Below are 17,690 nucleotides of genomic sequence, written 5' to 3' on the forward strand. Positions count from 1 at the left end.
TCTCTGAATGAATGAATGAATGAATGAATGAATGCAAAAAAAATACACCCTCTGAAGACTGCTGTAAAGAAATAATCTCATGGTAGAACCTGAAGCATAGAGAGGACATGTTTGGGGCCAAGGTGGGAGTGAAAGGAGATATTCGATTTATATCATTAGGCAGCCGTCCACCTTCTCCGCTGATTCATTTATTCATTCGTTAACTCATTAATTGATCCATTCATTCATCCATCAGATTTACTGGATACCTACTATGTGCCAGGCATAGTTCTGAGCACCGGGGTACAGAGACTTAAAAAAAAAAAAAAAAAGCAAAACAAAACCAGATAATTCCAACTGTGAAGGAGTTTGCACAGCGGGGATGTCACCTGTTATTCTGTGTCCCAGCATGGATGTGCATCCTCTGCAGGGCCCCAAAGCCACTGAACCCTGGCGGTCTCCTTCATCTGTCTTCACCCCCCCAACAAGGCTTTCTCTCCAACACATGGGTCTACCACTGAAATCAGTTTCAGTGCACAGGGCACAGTGCACAGTGTGAAGCTTCAGCTTCACAGGGCAGTTTTAATCTTAATTCTTAAGTTCCAGTGGAAGGAATCAAAACTAGATGGAAAGAACTTTCTGATCCAGAGACTGAGCCCTGGAAAGCAGCTTGTGTATTCACTGGTTTAAAGTATTTTAAACAGGCCCACCATGTAAATATGAAGAGAAAAAAATCAGCATGCAAATACATACAGATAGAATGATCCCTATTTGGTAAAAAAAAAAAAAGTATATTTATACATACACACACATGTGAAGAGAAAATACGGAAAGGAAACACAACTGAATGTTTCTTGGGTTACCTCAGGATAGTGGATTCACGGGAGAATTTTTGTGTTTCCTTTACCTTTTCTTCATTTCCCAAATTTCCCATACTGAGTATTATTATTCAAAAGGAACTTTTTGTAAATTAGTTTTTAATTATTGCTACCGCTTATGGAGTGTCGTTTACTCAAACTTCAAAAAGCCTCTAGAGACCTTTGTAAAGCGGCTGGTAAAGTTCCTTGAATGCTCAGCGATGATCTTCAGCCCATCTTCATTTTACTGATGAGCAACTGAGCCTCAGGAAGGTAAACATCAGGTCCCAGGAGGCTCAGAATGAGAACGCACCGCTCGGGGCAGCAATATCAGTGGTAAATCCTGAGCAGGACTAGAATGCGTGCACCCATCACCCTTGCTAAGGTGCAGATTAGCACACGTGCCTGGTGCTGCTGGTCCACAGACCACACAGGAGGAGGCAGGGTCTGGAGTCCAAGGCCTGTGTTAGGTTCCTGGCTCTATGACTGATTAGCTGGGAGGTGCCTTACCTCTCAGGGTCTCCGTTTCCTCGTCTGTCAGTGAGTCACGAACGCTAGCGTCTACTTTGACAGGTGGTTATGAAAGTAAAATGAAAAGATGTTATCTGTGGAGCATTTAGCACGGTGCCTGGTCCACACGAGTGCTGAGTAAATGTTAGACATTTTTCACAAACCCAGTCCTCGTTCCCCGAGTTACACTATCCTTACTTAGTCTTCAATATCCGCCAGCCTTACGGGAATCTATCAATGCCTCTCTTATTCCAACTGCCCCAAGCACAGTCTCAACTCACCCACACATAGATGTAAATATTGTCTAAGGGGCCTCTGTTTGCAAGAAGGCCCAAGAAAATACTAGGTCTTTCTTTGCTACAGAAATTTACTTTGCACTTTTTTTTAAAAGGTAAGGGATCTTTGGTTGAAATGTTTGCTTGGGGGCTGAGTATTAAAATTTATGTTCCTGAACCCACCAAAACAATTTTCTGTGAAAATTTCAGTTTTAAAAATTAGTGCAAAGAACCTTGAAGGAAGAAAAGGGGGGGGGGGTCGGTTTGTTTGTTTCACAGATACTTCAAACGGTTTCCTCTTAACACAGATGGAAGGAGAGGGTGGTGACAGGGAGCAAAGAGGAAAGGGGGAGGAGAGAGTAGGGGGAAGTAAAGAAGACCCACGAAAGAAGCCCTGTTCATAGACGCACTTTCTGCCTCCTTACGTTAATTCTCTGAGATCCCCCAGCGTCAGAGGAGCAAGAGCTTCCGAGGCGAATGCTGATTGTCTCACTTGCTCAGGTAAAGATCAACAAAGAGGAAGAGACTAGTTAGGGTGGATCAGAGACAAGTCACCTGAATTTTGTTTTCCTCTTCTTTGCCCCCGTAAAGGATGGATGAGGAGGGAAAGGTGGGACACTGCCTCCTGATGGTTACTGGAACATGCCCACCTGGCCACGCGCTCAAGCCCAGCTCTTTTGTAAGTGATGACTGTCTCCAGGGTGACTGAATGGCTTAATTCTATTATCTGGCTGTTGGCTGTCAGTCTAGACAGAGTCTTGGCCAAAGCGTGGCAATGGCTGCGATGGAGATAAAGAGGAGCAAGGAGATTCCCAAGGTTTCCGGGGGCTTCCAGGGGCCTTTTCTTGGATTCCCTGAGGGTGGGATGTGGCTGCTGGCCTTCCTTGCTCCATAGGTCCACCCATGGGAGCCTGGCTTCAGGAAAGTCCTTCTCTGGCTATAGTTTGTTTTGTTCTGGTGGGGGGCATCAGGGACGCCTGAATTCTTTCCACAACACCACCCTTCTCGTACAGCACATTTAGGTCCCCCCACCGACTAGATGAACACAATAAATAGCAGGGGCCCATAAATGCCCCATGATGACAGCACCAGAAAGCACTGTACAGTTCACAGAGCCCCACCCCATGTGACCTTGTTTGATCCTTAGGACAACCCGTGAGGTATGCCTTAAGAGCATCATTTTATAATTCAGAAAACAAGGATCAAAGATTAGGTGACTGGACCCAATCCCACACAATGTGAAGTGTTGACTGATAGTGAGGCAACCAAGTACGAAATGGGAAGTAAATAATATATATCTAACACAGAATACATAAATGTTCCCCAACTGAACGGTGAAGTTTGGTGAGATTTACCTTCTGGTCAAGCTGAGGCTATTTTGGGCAAACAGCTTACTATTTATGCACCTCTGTGTACTTTTCCATCTGTGACTGGTTTGACAGCTGTTTGTTCATTCACTCATTCATTCATTTATTCATTCGACAAATATTTATTGATTGGCTGCTGGGTGAAACCCCAGAGGATGGGAAAGAAGACGCACTGACCACCAGAGCTTTGAAGGGGAGGCAGAAAGGGGAGGGATGCCAGGGCGGCTGTGAGAGTCTTTGAGAAGAATGTCCACAGGCTGTTCAGGAGGGTGGGGAGGAGAGCCTTCCCCCCACCCTCCCCCCACCGGGGAGTGGTGAGAATCTTCTGCTGCTGCTGGTGAGGACATGTGACTCTGGGTCCCCGCTTCGAAAGCTGCGTTTTGCGATCCCGTTTCTCTTGTTGGATTGTTCGAGGTTCAGCGCAAAGCATTCTACTCGGTTACGAGTTTGCACGTTCTTAGGGTTTGAAATTCAGCTGAGGAAAATTGCAGTCATTATTTCTTGTCATCTAGGGATAGCTGGGGAGGTTGGGCTCTGGAGTCAGTCCTGAGTTTAAATTCTGGCTCGGCCACCTAACATCTGTGTAACTGCTCACAGTTACGTACCTCTTTGTAAGACTACATTTTCTCATCTGTAAGTAGGTGATAATAAATGCAGCTACCTTAAAGAGCTGTTGCAGATATTAAATGGAATCATGCAAGTAAAGCGCTTAAGACATAGTAAGCAATCCATACATTCCCCCCCCACTCCCCACCAAAAGATCATCTTTAGGAACTTTGGAGTGGAAATAGGTTATGTGAGGTTTTTGAGAGATCATCTTTTTCTTTTTAAATTTTTTAAAATATTTATTTATTTCTGAGACAGAGAGAGCGCATGAGTAGGGGAGGGGCAGAGAGAGAGGGAGACACAGAATTCGAAGCAGGCTCCAGGCTCTGAGCTGTCAGCACAAAGCCCGACTCGGGGCTCGAACTCACAGACCGCAAGATCATGACCTGAGCCGAAGTCAGACGCTCAACTGACTGAGGCGCCCCGAAATCATCTTTTTCTTTTTAGTACCATCCAGGTATGTTAAAAGACAATTATACCTTTTTGATTTTTTGATATAGTTACCTTACCACTGTTTGCTATAATTTTGGTGTCCCTCCCCCACATTGGGTTCATGTATATATTTTTAAATCTATTTCAAAGATCTTACTGGCTTTTATGTAAATATAATAAATATTTCCAGGGTGAGAATTATCGCAGCTACCAAATTAAACATTTTGTATCTCTGGGGTGCCTGACTCGCTCAGTCAGAGGAGTGTGTGACTCTTGATCTCGGCGTTGTGGGTTTGAGCCCCATGTTGGGTGTAGAGATTACTAAAAATAAATAAACTTTAAAAAAAATAAACATTTTGTTATATCTGATGTTTGAAGCAGAATGGAAAGGCAGGGGAAAAACCTCCTAGTGACTTGAGTGGCAAAGATGTTTTGAGGAGTACACGCAGTTTACACAGCTATCTTTATTGTGTGCAGACATAAAACATGATGGGTCTCGTGTTGAGCGTTCTGGGGGTTAGAAGGCTGTTTGCCAAATGTGATTTCACACCTTGGAGAGGACAGATGCTCATCTGAAAGGTTTCACTCAGAGGACTCACTGATGGCCGTGCCTCTTAAAGGTAGCCTTAATCATAGCCTTTAAAAAAGAAATCATATGGTCATTATGTTTGGGTATGTTTGGGTATATTTGGGACCAACTAACTCTCTTGATTCAAAAACGCTGAGAAAACCAAAACATTTCTTTTCTTTTCCTTTTTTTCTTTTCTTTTTTTTTTTTTTTTTTTACAGAAACAGCAGAACAGATCCTTCCGGAAGCTACATGGTCTGTTAATATTGTTTTAGGACCAAGTAAGTGAAGCTATTTGGAAATCAATATTTAAACATTCTTATGAAGTGAGCCATATGTCAAGTAAAATGGGACAAAAGGAGTAGAATCGTAAAAAAGAAAATACAGAATATCTGTTTATGGTGTTACTTCATATGTCTATTTCCCTCTAGGCAAAGTTTTTTATTATTGTTGATGTGATTCCTTTTATTCTGTTGTCAGTACCACCAGAGCAGGTAAGTAATAAATGATTCTGATTGTTGTTTTATATCCATATTGTACATCTTCCCCTGTAAATGCCTATTCATTTCGTGGATATGAAAGTGACAGAATAACATCAGTGAAAGTCTGAAAAAAGAAAAAGAAAAAAACAAAACCAGAAAACATCCTCTCAGTCTCCTAACACAACGACTGGTATTTCTGTGTTGATACTTCTGTGTAGTACTCACGGTGATTTCCTGCCCAGGCTCTGCGGTCAGGGGGGTGGAGCTTGCGTCCCTCCTCCTCCTCCTCGTAACAGTGGTTTGACCTGTGCCAAATCGCTTCACTCTCTGTGCTCAGTCTCCTCACCTGCACAATAGAAATGCTAATAATAATGCCTACCTCTTGTGGTTAGCATGAGGATTAACCGGAACAGTAAATGGAAAACTCTTGCATGGGGCTTGACGTAGTGATTGCTCAATAAATGGTAGTTATTCGTGCTGTTACCATTATTTTCTCCTGTGGTCCTTACCATAACCCTGTGAAGTTAGAGAGTCAGTATTGGTGTTATCTCTCATAAGAGAACTGAGGATCTGAGAGGGTAAATGACATTCACAGTTCTGGTCCAGTGGTGTTTTTTAAGACAAACGTGAAATGGTACATGTTTCTGCTTCTCAAGAGATTCCTTTTAAGGGACGAGTTCACTGCCTCCTGATGTGACACAACGGGAGGTACAGTGTCACCTGTGACTTCCTTGACTATCTTGCCAAAAAGGTTTAACTGGAATGAATCACACCTTTCTATGACACCTCAAATTTACCAGGCATAGAAACGGTAGAGGGGTTATATTAAATGGTACTATGAAGAAAAACAGTCAAGCAAATGCATAATGTGGAACATTCTACAATACAAACTGGCATGGCTTTTCAATGACTCAATGAAAATGCCACAAGGAAAAAAAAGGGAAAAGAGGTGAAACAGTTGGGGGATTGTTCTAAATTAAAAAGAGACAAAACAGGGGTGCCTGGGTGGCTCAGTCAGTTAAGCCTCTGACTTCAGCTCAGGTCATGATCTCACAGTCCATGAGTTCGAGCCCCGCATGGGACTCTCTGCTCTCAGCACAGAGCCTGGTTCAGATCCTCTGTACTCCTCCTCTTTCTCTGCCCCTCCCCTGCTTGCATGTTTTCTCTCTCTCTTTCTCAAAAATAAATAAACATTAAAAAAATGAAATGAAATCTATAAAAATAAAATAAAATAAAATAAATAAAAGAGACAGAAGAAACAAAAGCAATTTAATGGTCTTTAATAGAATACTGATTTGAACCTAAAAGGAAATTAGAGGATTGAATATGTATGGAATATTTAGACAATAGCGGGGAACTATTGCTAGTTTTGTCAGGTGTGATAGTGGTATATGGTTATTTTTTGAAGAAGCATGTTGAAGGATTTAGGGGCAAATTGTCTTGCTGTCTGTCATTGTAAATGATATAGCAAAAAAAAAAAAAGATAAAGTAAATATGACAAATATTATCAATTCTTGAATGTGAGTGGTATGGTGGGTATATGGGGATCTTTGCACTATTCTTTCTCTTTTTATGAATGTTTGAAATTTTTCCTAATAAAAAGTAAACAAATAAAACAAAAGGAGACTTTTTAGAAAGCAGAAGCTGTAGGGGCGCCTGAGAGGCTCAGTCAGTTGAGCTTCCACCTCTTGATTTGGGCTCAGGTCATGATCTCACGGTTTGTGGGTTCCAGCCCCATGGTGGGTTCCATGCTGACAGCATGGAGTCTGCTTGGGATTCTCTCCCTCTGTCTCTCTGCCTCTTCTCAGCCCCTCTCCCACACACACTCTCTCTCTCTTTCTCAAAATAAATAACTAAACGTAAAAAAAAAAAAAAAAAAAAAGCAGAAGTATTAAAGTATTAAAGTTGTTCTGGAGTGCCTGGCTGGCTCAGTGGATAGAGCATGTAACTCTTGGTTTGTGGTGGTGACTTCAAGCCCCACATCAGGGGTGGAGTTAAACAAACAAACAAACAATCAAAGTTGTTTCAGAGACAGCACAGTACCACATCCAAATGTCCTCTCAGGGACAGTAACATATGGCACAGCTTTGCCTTCACATCTTACACAACTGGGAATTTCATGTATGTTTCGTAAGGAAACATCCAAAAATCCTCTATTAAAAACAAAACAAAACCAAACAAAACAAAACAAAACAAAACAAAACAAAACAAAACAAAACAAAACAAAAACACCTTATACTCCTTGCTAGCCATTCCAATAGAGGGCCAAACCTGAATTATCTAGTTTGGGCCCTATAAAACATTTAGATGTGCAATAAATAAACAATGGGATGCCTTCAATAATAGTGTGTTTATAATATAAACACACTGGAGCTGTATGCAGCTTTTCTTTTTAAGAAGTGGATGGTTGGTGATTTGGGGAAAGATCAATCCATCCATAGGGACAGAGCTAAGAAAAACCTATAGAATTGGAATTCCAAATTCTGGGCTCTGGGCTTTCTAAGTCACTCATTTACAAATGAGACAGTGTGAGGAGAGTAAATGTATTCACCTCCAAGTTCATAAAATCTGTATTTTATTTTCAAACCAAGTTCAAAGGAATATCACAAGTTTTCATTTCATTCTCCAGCAGTTTCCAAAAATAACATCTTAAATATATACCTCTTAGACCAACCCACTAACCCAAGGATTTATTTTAAGCTAAGACACAACTGGAACAGAATAAACTCTAAATATTGGAATGTAAAACTCCTAATCTCCCCACCTATATTGCTCAAGGACACAGTGGTGCCAAGGAGTGACCCAGAGCTGTGCATAAGTGGCAATATTCGAGGGTTTCTGACTATAAATCTTTATGTAATTATATGAAAAAATTGTTTTCATAGACAAGTTATGGCTCTCAATCCCTGAATATAATAAAAATTTAGATCTCTAAGAAAAGGACAAATATCCCCTCAAATGGTGCAGTTCTAAATCTTGCCCCTAGAATGGACCTAAAAACCTGAGCCGATGTTGCAGAAAATGACTTTTTCAAACAAGAAGTGATTGCGATAGTTTTGTTGCTTCTGGGAGTCCAGTGTGCAAATCTTATAGAGGGAAATAATCATGTTAAGGAGCCTAAACATTTTCACCAACATTTTCCACACTTGCCCACACTGTGATTGACAGATTTCCCAGAGAGGTTCTTCGTGTTTTAAACTTCTTTGGAAATCCCAACCTGTCCACAGCCAGTTTTCTTTTAGATCTCTTCATTTAACACTTTTAAGAGGTTGGACTAACCATCCATCTAAAGAGAAAGGGAATTCTGTGTAATAGACACAAATCCTCTGAAACGACCCTTCACCTGACAGTTTTCCAAACAATTTAAGCGAAAGTGTCACAAACTTGGGCCATTCTGACTCACTCACTTAGATAGGAACATTTCTGGGCAAAACCCAGATGTTTTCTGACTTACTTGTTTGTTCATGCTCTTTCGGAGGCTCTTGCCACGGTAACGATCAATCAACAGGTGGTTACTCAGCTCCAAGAGCTTGGCATTGGGCTGGAGCTGGAATAGGGCAAGGGTCCTCCCCTCCCTTTGCTTATGGTTTCTTAACTGAAAGAAAACAATACAAAATAGTATATAACTGAGGTTTATCTGCATCTACTCTTCTAGTTTATTTATTTATTTTTTCTTCTAGTTTATTAACTCTGGAACAGCCAAAGAAAGTCTGCGGTCGCTGAATTGAGCCTCGAAAAATACATTAGATTCGACTGATGATAGCTACCATTTATTGGGCACTTGGGCCATGCCAGGCACCTGGACTAAGCATTTTACAGACATTTCTCACTTAACCTTCAAAAGATCCTATGAAGTGAGCTTTATTATTTCAGTTTTACATATGCGACAACAAAGGTTCAGCAGATTGAGGAACTTTCCAGAGGTCATGCTAGTAAGTGGCAGTGCAGGTATAGAAACAGGTCTGTTCAATCTCTTAACTGCCCTGAACCATGCTTGTCCCTTAGATGGGGAAGTAGGGAAGAATGAAGCAGTGGGAAAATGGGGCAAGGATGTTCTCCAACTTTCAGCCCAGGTTGGGAGACAACCTGTGGGAACCCAGTGCTGATGGGTGTAACCTCAGCCACAAAGCCAAAGTGGTCATGCCCCACCATTTTCCTGTTTTTCCTCTTCACCAAGATCTAAAAAGACTTCTCAAGGTGAGTAAAGTCAGGGATAAAGAAGGGGATATAGGAATCTCCACTTCTATTCTTACAATCACACTGGGCAAATATCTGTCACCATTGCACTGTAAGATTCAGGATTGCTTTCAATTCAGTGAGTAATTTAGGAAGCAAGAGGGGTGTGTGTGTGGGTGTGTGTGTGTGTGTGTGTGTGAGTAGTAAATCTGGGTCCAGTCTAATATACAATGTGGAATGGATATCAAAGATTCTGACACAGCCCAGAGCCACAGAAAGCAGTGCTGTGTAGACAGAACATGAGCATGCTTGCCTTCATAGGCGTTACCTCTGGCTTCTGTGGCCTCTGTCAGTTGCTCCATGTTTGAGGGGTAGACATGTAGATTCTATAAGTTTCCACAGTCCACTTGGATTCTTCCAAGGAAAAGGGCTTCGTTCTGCTGCTAATTAGTTGCCTGATTTCCAAAAACTCATCTTGCATCTCTGGTGTTCAGTTGCCTCATCTGTCAATAGAACAGGGCACATCTCATGATCTCAGAGCTCTTCCAATTTGGAATTCTGTAACTCTGATGTCAACACTGTATTCCTTTCCACCCTTGGGGCCTGGGAGTCACTTTAGGCCTCACCCTCGGGTCACTTCCCCTGGGAACAGCCACACAGACTCCACATGTCCCAATAGACCGCTGGGTAGTGTAATCATACATATGTGAGTGATGGAACATCACAGGAAGTGGGAAAAGGGAAAATAGTACTATTAGAGACAAGGATGGTTTTCTTTCCATACCTCAGTTAATTTTTTATTGTGTGTCTACTAAGTGCTAAGTACTGTACTACATAGTTCTAAGCAGACATAGTTTCTGCTATCATGGGACTTACATTCACAGAGTTTTAAACAGTGATTAATTAAAGTAAGCTCAGAGAATTAGGAATTTGGAGCTGCTTCCTTACGCCTGTACTCTTCAATAGCTTCCTCCCGGTTTCCCTGACTCCTTTCTCTCCTTTCTGGTTTTTCTATCAAACTAATCTTCTTAAAATACCCCTTAGGCTAAAATGTCTCTAATGTCTTTCCCTGGTACCTTTTTATCCTGTAATGAAATCCAGGCTTCTAAGCTCCCCATGAAGCCCCTCTGCAAAGTCAAGGTACCTACTTTTCATTCTTCTGTCATCCAATCAACTTTTCTGAGTCCTTCAACCAAACTAGCTTATTTTTGGGCTCCCCAATCACTTCTTGGGGTTTTCTGCTTCCCCATATATTTTTGTTCTTTTAAAGATTTAGTGGGTAGGCGTGCCTGGGTGGCTCAGTCAGTTAAGCGTCCAGCTTCAGCTCAGGTCATGAGTTGGCCGTTCATGAGTTCGAGCCCCGTGTCAGGCTCTGTGCTGACAGCTCAGAGCCTGGAGCCTGCTTCTGATTCTGTGTCTCCCTCTCTCTCTCTCTCTGCCCCTTTCCTGCTCACACTCTGTCTCTTTCTCTCAAAAATAAATAAATATTTAAAAATTTTTTAAAAGATTTAGTGGTTAGATTTAAAATGTACTTGGGGCGCCTGGGTGGCTCAGTTGGTTAAGCATCCGACTTCAGCTCAGGTCACAATCTCACGGTCCGTGAGTTCGAGCCCCGCGTCAGGCTCTGGGCTGATGGCTCAGAGCCTGGAGCCTGCTTCTGATTCTGTGTCTCCCTCTCTCTCTGACTCTCCCCCGTTCATGCTCTGTCTCTGTCTCAAAAATAAATAAACGTTAAAAAAATTTTTTTTAAATGTACTAAAGTAATGCACACTTATTTTAAGAAATAAAACAATACAGATATTAAATGCATTAGTAATTTCTTCATCCCCCTCCATTTCATTCCCTCTGACAGAAGCACATTATTGTTTCTCTAAATTTAAAGAAAATCATACAAGTAATAAAGAAAACATTCATACACCCTTTACCCAGATTCACTAATTTGTAACATTTGGCACATTGGTTCTGTTCCCTCCCTCCCTCTCTCTCTCCACCTCCACCCCAACACACTTTGTTAATTTTTTTCTGAGTTATTTAAATAGTTTACACACATCATGCCTCTTTACCCCTTAATGTCCCAGTGTGTGTTTCCTAAAAACAAAAATATCTTCAGTATAATTATCAGTTTCAGGAAATTTAACGTTGATACAACACTTTTATCTAACTTCCATACTCTATTTTTTTCAGTGGATACAATTCTGTCTTTCACAAACTTTTTTGCCCCATCCTGTACAGGATCTGGTCCAGGATCACATATTATATTTAGCTCTCATGCTTCTTTAGTCTCATTTAATCTGGAATCTTGTTTTTCTTTGTCCTTCATGCCAGTGACATTTCTGAAGAATGAAGTCCAGTTTCATTATTTTATAAGTTTTTAATAATAAAATATTTTCTACTCTATGATTTATATATATATTTTAATAATAAAGTATTTGGAGTCTGGTGTTTTCTCTCTCTTTTTATTTTTATTATTTTTTTAAAGTTTATTTATTTTTGAGACAGAGAGAGAGCATGGGTGCAACAGAGGGAGGGGGAGGGGCAGAGAGAGGGGGACAGAGGATCCATGGAGGGCTGGCACTCACGAACCCTAAGATCATGACATGAGCCAAAGTCTGACCTGGCTTAACCAACTGAACCACCCAGGGGCCCCTCTCTCTAACTTTTTAAATGTCATTTCCATCCCTGTGAATGCCTCTTTATCCACCCAAGTCCTACTTGTCCTTCAAGGCTTAGTTATAATCCCTTTTCCCCTGGCCCTTGCTGGAGGCCAGAGAGTACCTCTTAGACTTCTTTACATCTGCCAAGACACCCAGCACTGTGCTTAGTACACACAGGGCAATTAATAAATATTTGTTGATTAATTGATTTGTGGCTGAAACATGAGTACTGTCCTCTGCAAAGACAGAACTTTTCATGTAGGCTTAGCAAGTCAAGATTGGTATCTTTGCTGCCTCTTGCTTCTGGGGTTTTGCAATTATTGAGGTAAGTTTTGGATTCAAAACTGGATCCTTGGCTATAGATTTGGCTACACCATGGAACTGCGGGGGGAAATGATGTTTAAAAAAATTTTTTTTTCAACGTTTATTTATTTTTGGGACAGAGAGACACAGAGCATGAACGGGGGAGGGGCAGAGAGAGGGAGACACAGAATCAGAAACAGGCTCCAGGATCCGAGCCATCAGCCCAGAGCCTGACGCGGGGCTCGAACTCACAGACCGCGAGATCGTGACCTGGCTGAAGTCGGACGCTTAACCGACTGCGCCACCCAGGCGCCCCTAAAAAGTTTCTCAATAGATAATTAACAGCATGAAATAAAAGTAATTTTCCCTACTATTTCATTCCTCCCAAATTTTAGTAAACTGAAAAAGTGGTAAGTTAAAAAATGTTTTTAATGGTTATTTATTTTTGAGAGAGAGCGTGCGCGCGTGGGGGAGGGGCAGAGAGAGAGGGAGACACAGAATCCAAAGCAGGCTCCAGGCTCTGAGCTGTCAGCATAGAGCCCGATGAGGGACTCAAACCCACGAACTGTGAGATCATGACCCGATCCGAAGTTGGATGCTTAACTGACTGAGCCATCCAGGTGCCCCATGAAAAAGTGGTAAGTTTTAAAAAAGGTTTCATAGATCAATGAACCAAAACTGGTTGAATTGCAATCCAGTATATTTCAATATAGTCTGTCCTTACGGTATCAAGGTATAGGAGGTTGAAGAAGGCTGGTTTATTTAGAGAATAGGCTGTACAGAGGAGATTATAAATTATAAATTGAGAGAATGCTTTCCTACTAAGCGCTATCTATTTGTCAACATCATACAAACCTTTTTGCCCTTGCCTGAGAAAGCACTAGACTCTTGTCAAGTCTTGGTAAGTTTTGAAAATCACATGGTTGTTCAATGCCTCCATGTGGTAGAAAAAAATAATTTAGCTCTTTCCAGCTTCCTGTGATAGCAACCTTTAAGACCAGTAAAGTCTAACAATGCTTAGGGTCCTTCAAAGGGATCAGTGTTTTTTTAAAAAAAGGCCTGCAGAAAAATGGCCCAAATTGAAGATAAAAGCCCCAGATCTCATTAGGCTTCATGGAATTGACCCTTCTTTTCGAACCTTCCTTATCTTTCTGTATAAGAAATGGCATTTTTCAGGCAAAGGAGCATCATAAAAGAAAACAAGTGGCCTGAAATCTGCAGTGAGTCCATCTTTTCAGAAAGTCTTTATAGAAATTCTTTTTAAATTCCAAACATAAGATTTTTTTTTCTTTTGACAGAAAGAAAAAAGGAAATCCTTTCTATCCAGCCACAAGGTAAGTTGAAAACCCCTTATTAACAAGTGTTAATTTGTTTGACGATTCTTTAGATATGAAATTGGCCAAAGAGAATGGTCAGCTTTATGAAAGACTTGAAGTTCAATTTAAGCAACAAGCCAAAAATAGGAGTGCTCAAAAGTTAGACAGGGTCTCTTTCTTTTGAATCAATGATATCATTTCACCTACTAGGGATCAGTCAGCACCTTGATCTTCAAGTGCTTCTACTTAAAAGTACTTAATACTCTAAAGATGGCTTGAAGAAGAGTTGGATTATTCTGAGAATCAGGAATAGGCATTAGTAAAAACTGAAGCCTACTTTCTCAAAGCTCGGGGATATCACGGTGTTGCACCACTTGGGCTTCGGTTAACTGGATGCATCTTTTAAATGTAAATTGAGCATTCCTATCAAAGCATCCAATGTATATGTATGCATTTGCTTGTGTTAGCATAGCCAACCACAGAGCTGGGGTGGGGGGAGGGGAGGGCAGAGGGATATTTTCCAGGTGTACCTTTTGATTTCTTTAGAATAATATAGCATGAGAATGTATTACCTGTTTAAGATGCATCCATAAATATGAAATAAACAAGAAGGATTTTTCTCAGAATGGGGAGATGGGAACTTTGGTGCTGGTCATTATTTGGCTTAAGTAAATGTTCTAAAAGCAGTGATTCTTTAACTTGTTCCCATTTTTTCGCTTTCCCAATTGTCTTGATTGTTAATATGGTCTTGAAAATATTATCTGACTTTTCTTAAGATTTTATTTTTAAGTAATCTCTACTCCCAACGTGGGGCTTAAACCTACAACCCTGAGATCAGGAGTCACATACTCCACCGACTGAGCCAGCCAGGAGCCCATAGAGTTCTTTTATATTTAATACATATATTGTATATTAATATATATATATTAATATATAATGTATACATTATATTTAATACATATGTTAATATATACTTTAATGTTTGTTTAAAATTTTTTTAATGTTTCTTTATTTTTGAAAGAGAGAATGAGAGTCAGGGCACAAGTAGGGGAGGGGCAGAGAGAGAGAGAGGGAGACACAGAATCCAAAGCAGGCTCCAGGCTCTGAGCTTTCAGCACAGAGCCCAACAGGAGGCTCGAACTCCCAAACCAGTGAGGTCATGACCTGAGACGAAGTTGGATGCTTAACCAACTGAGCCACCCAGGTGCCCCAATACACATTTTTTAACTGAGGCTTCCCCCTCTACCGCCGCCCACCCCCCCCCGCCCCCAAATTGCCAAAACTGACAAAATCATCTGCAGTCAGCATGAGCCATAAACCACAATTTTGCCACCGACTTGCTGCATGACCTTGAACAAGACCTACAGGCTTTGTCTTAATTTCTTCACCTAGAACATGAGGAATTTGAACTTGATTATATCTTAGGCCCCTTCTAGTAAACAAAATTCTATTATTCCTTGACTCTTTCTTTCTCTTAGGAGGTTTTTTATATTTGTCATCAATTCTAAGTCCTAAAGACTCAATGTCCTAACAAATTCCTGAGAATTAGTATCAGGGTGGGATTATTAATAATTTACTTTGCATAACAGCTAACAAACCATCCTTATTTTAAATACACATTGTTTTTTCTAACAACTCTGCCAGTGGGTACAGCACAGGTAGTCTTTCTCTTGATAGATGATGTAACTGAGGCTCACAGAGGTCAATTTAACTCCTTAGGCCTTGTAGTTAATATGTAAAACTGGAAGGTTGCAAATGAACTTTTAGTTTTTTTATGATTCAGACAACTGTATATTTAAAATGAGCTGATGTAATGATTAGTCTTTGAGAGCAGTGAATTCTTTTCTAAACATTTTGGGGTTTTTAATTCCCCCTCAGTAGGTCATTCTCAAACCATAAAGCACTAGCCAGGGTTAGAGATAAGGACTAGTAACACAAAAGAGGGCTAGTATCCCTCTAGACTGGTGGTTGGGAAAACACTTATAGAGAAGGAGCCCTTCAATTACATGATTTATTTCCCCAGGGTCCAACCCAAGCATCAACAGTGAAACACCAACTATCGTTTTCAGGTTTTTTGGTTTTTTTCTTTAAATATTATTATATTTAGTATCCAAGTATATGATATATGCAAACAAAAAATAAAGAAAAAATTCACCCACTGTCCTAGCCATATCAATGAATCAAACATTTTATTTTCCTGTCTTCTCTGCCAGCTCTCTTCTTTAAAAAAAATTTTTTTAATGTTTATTTTTGAGAAAGACAGAGACACAGCACAAGCGGGGAAGGAGCAAGAGAGAGAGGGAGACACAGAATCGGAAACAGGCTCCAGGCTCTGAGCTGTCAGCACAGAGCCCGATGAGGGGCTCGAACTCACAAACCCTGAGATCATGACCTGAGCCAAAGCCGGACGCTCAATTGACTGAGCCACCCAGGCGCCCCTCTCTTCTTTATACATATATGATTTTTTACTGGTTGTACTCATAGTGTGTACATGGATTTTAAAGTATCAGAAGTCAAATTTTTGTAAGAGGAAGTCTCAATTTTAATAACTGTTTTTAGATTATTTCCTTCATCCCAACTCGGTTGGGATGAAAACTTCACATTTGCTTATTGTTTTCCTCTGAATTTATGTATTTTTCATCAGAAGCACAAAATATATACAACCTGGTTTTAGAAAGATTTTTTTGGTTGCTGTTTTCAAATAACATAGAGCAGGGAATGTCATTTCAAAAACTATATCTATTCTACCAGGACTCCTGAAACCAAACACATGTGTGGGGATCTTTCAAAATTTCTATGTATTTGAGTGACTGAGGGATAGCTTTGTCTGAAGGTAGGAGGCTGGAGGCTGAAATGATGACTTACAAATTTTTCCCACATTTTGGACTTCTTGATTCTATGACCATTCCTGGTACATACAGGTTTCCTGGTAAGGGTTAAGAAGCATGCACGTATTACTTTATGAATCATGATAAAGTTGGAGTTTTAAAGTTGAGGACTAGAAAGGCTTTAGGTGGGTGGTAAGAAGGCTTGTTTTCCAGGTTAGTGGATATGCCATAAGCTTTATCACCTTGTTGTGTTTCCCTGTGGTAACTGAAGTCACTGTTGCCATGATAAAGGACGGCAATTTGAATGAGATCATTTAGAATGGCTCCTGGAAATCTGACATGGTGGTCTCCTTAATGTACCAGACCTTATATATGTGGCATTGCATATACATCTTCAGTTTCCTTCAACTGAAATGACAGTGAGAAACGAATCATAATTTGAGGGGTTAATCTTTTTTTTGGAGGGGTGGCTTAATCTTAAAATTAATCTTGGTAAAAATACTAAACAGGAATAGTTAAGAATTACTGAGTGCTTATTCTAAAGATACAAAGATTAGCTGAATAGCATTTGTATTGTTGAAGCAGGTACTGGAGTCCCAAAACTTTTGATTTAAAATTTCCAAAAAAAATCAAACTTTCTATTTAAAGTAAGCTGACACCAAAAATTCTAAATCCAGTTTAATTCAGTAGTAGTAAAGGGTTTATTCCCAGTGATTTCTCACATTTGTAAGCCTGTTACACGTTGGTTTTCCCTGTCATGAATCCTTTCCATCACTTTTATAAAACACCACCACTTTTTATAAAAAGTGACCAGAAGAATATAAAATTGTAAAATTGCACGTGCCTGAGCAGAAAACTCCTACTTTTGAGATTTTTTTCACAGGCGTGCCTAAACCGACCTGTGCTCTCAGCAGGTAAATTGCCAGAGGGAGAAGCCAGTGTCAGCTCAAAGGAAAACCCTGTTGTGGGATTTCTTTTTTCCCCTTAAACCGATCACTTTTTAGGGGGCGTTTCCACTGCATTCTCTAGTCCAAAGTCCTTCCCACCAAATTACTACTTTCCCCACCAATTTGTCACCCCCCCCCCCTTCCCAAAGCCCTTATTGGAAAGAACTTCCTCTCGTGGCCACCCTATTCCATACAGTTCCCAGCGCCCCCCATCTCGGAACGGCTTCCCCTCTCCAACCCAGGATCCAGGTCCCCAAGCCACTTGAGAGAAAATTCCCACCTCTCGCCCCCTTCCTTGGCGTCCCGAGGCGGCGGCGGTGTGGGGGAGTGGGTGGGGAGGGGCAGGGTTTCCCGGGGTCCCCTGTGTCCTCCTCGCGCCCCCCCGGAGGT

At 40.9% G+C, this 17,690-nt stretch overlaps 1 long non-coding RNA gene across 3 annotated transcripts; it reads right to left on the minus strand.

The window, feature by feature from the left end:
* Positions 1–2,865: 2,865 nt before the first annotated feature.
* On the minus strand, positions 2,866–17,682 carry LOC109491537. Of its 3 annotated transcripts, none has more exons than XR_006585550.1 (5): positions 16,596–17,247; positions 9,581–9,755; positions 8,531–8,671; positions 5,302–5,422; positions 2,866–3,463 (listed from the first exon to the last, which is right to left on the minus strand). It is a non-coding gene; the product is annotated as an uncharacterized LOC109491537 (long non-coding RNA). The 3 variants fall into 3 exon arrangements; XR_002745471.2 differs by lacking the exons at positions 2,866–3,463; positions 16,596–17,247 and adding exons at positions 4,473–5,200; positions 17,581–17,682; XR_006585549.1 differs by lacking the exon at positions 2,866–3,463 and adding an exon at positions 4,473–5,200.
* Between the last annotated feature and the right edge of the window lie 8 nt (positions 17,683–17,690).

Source organism: Felis catus, chromosome C2 (assembly GCF_018350175.1).
Source record: "Felis catus isolate Fca126 chromosome C2, F.catus_Fca126_mat1.0, whole genome shotgun sequence".
NCBI lineage: Eukaryota > Metazoa > Chordata > Mammalia > Carnivora > Felidae > Felis > Felis catus.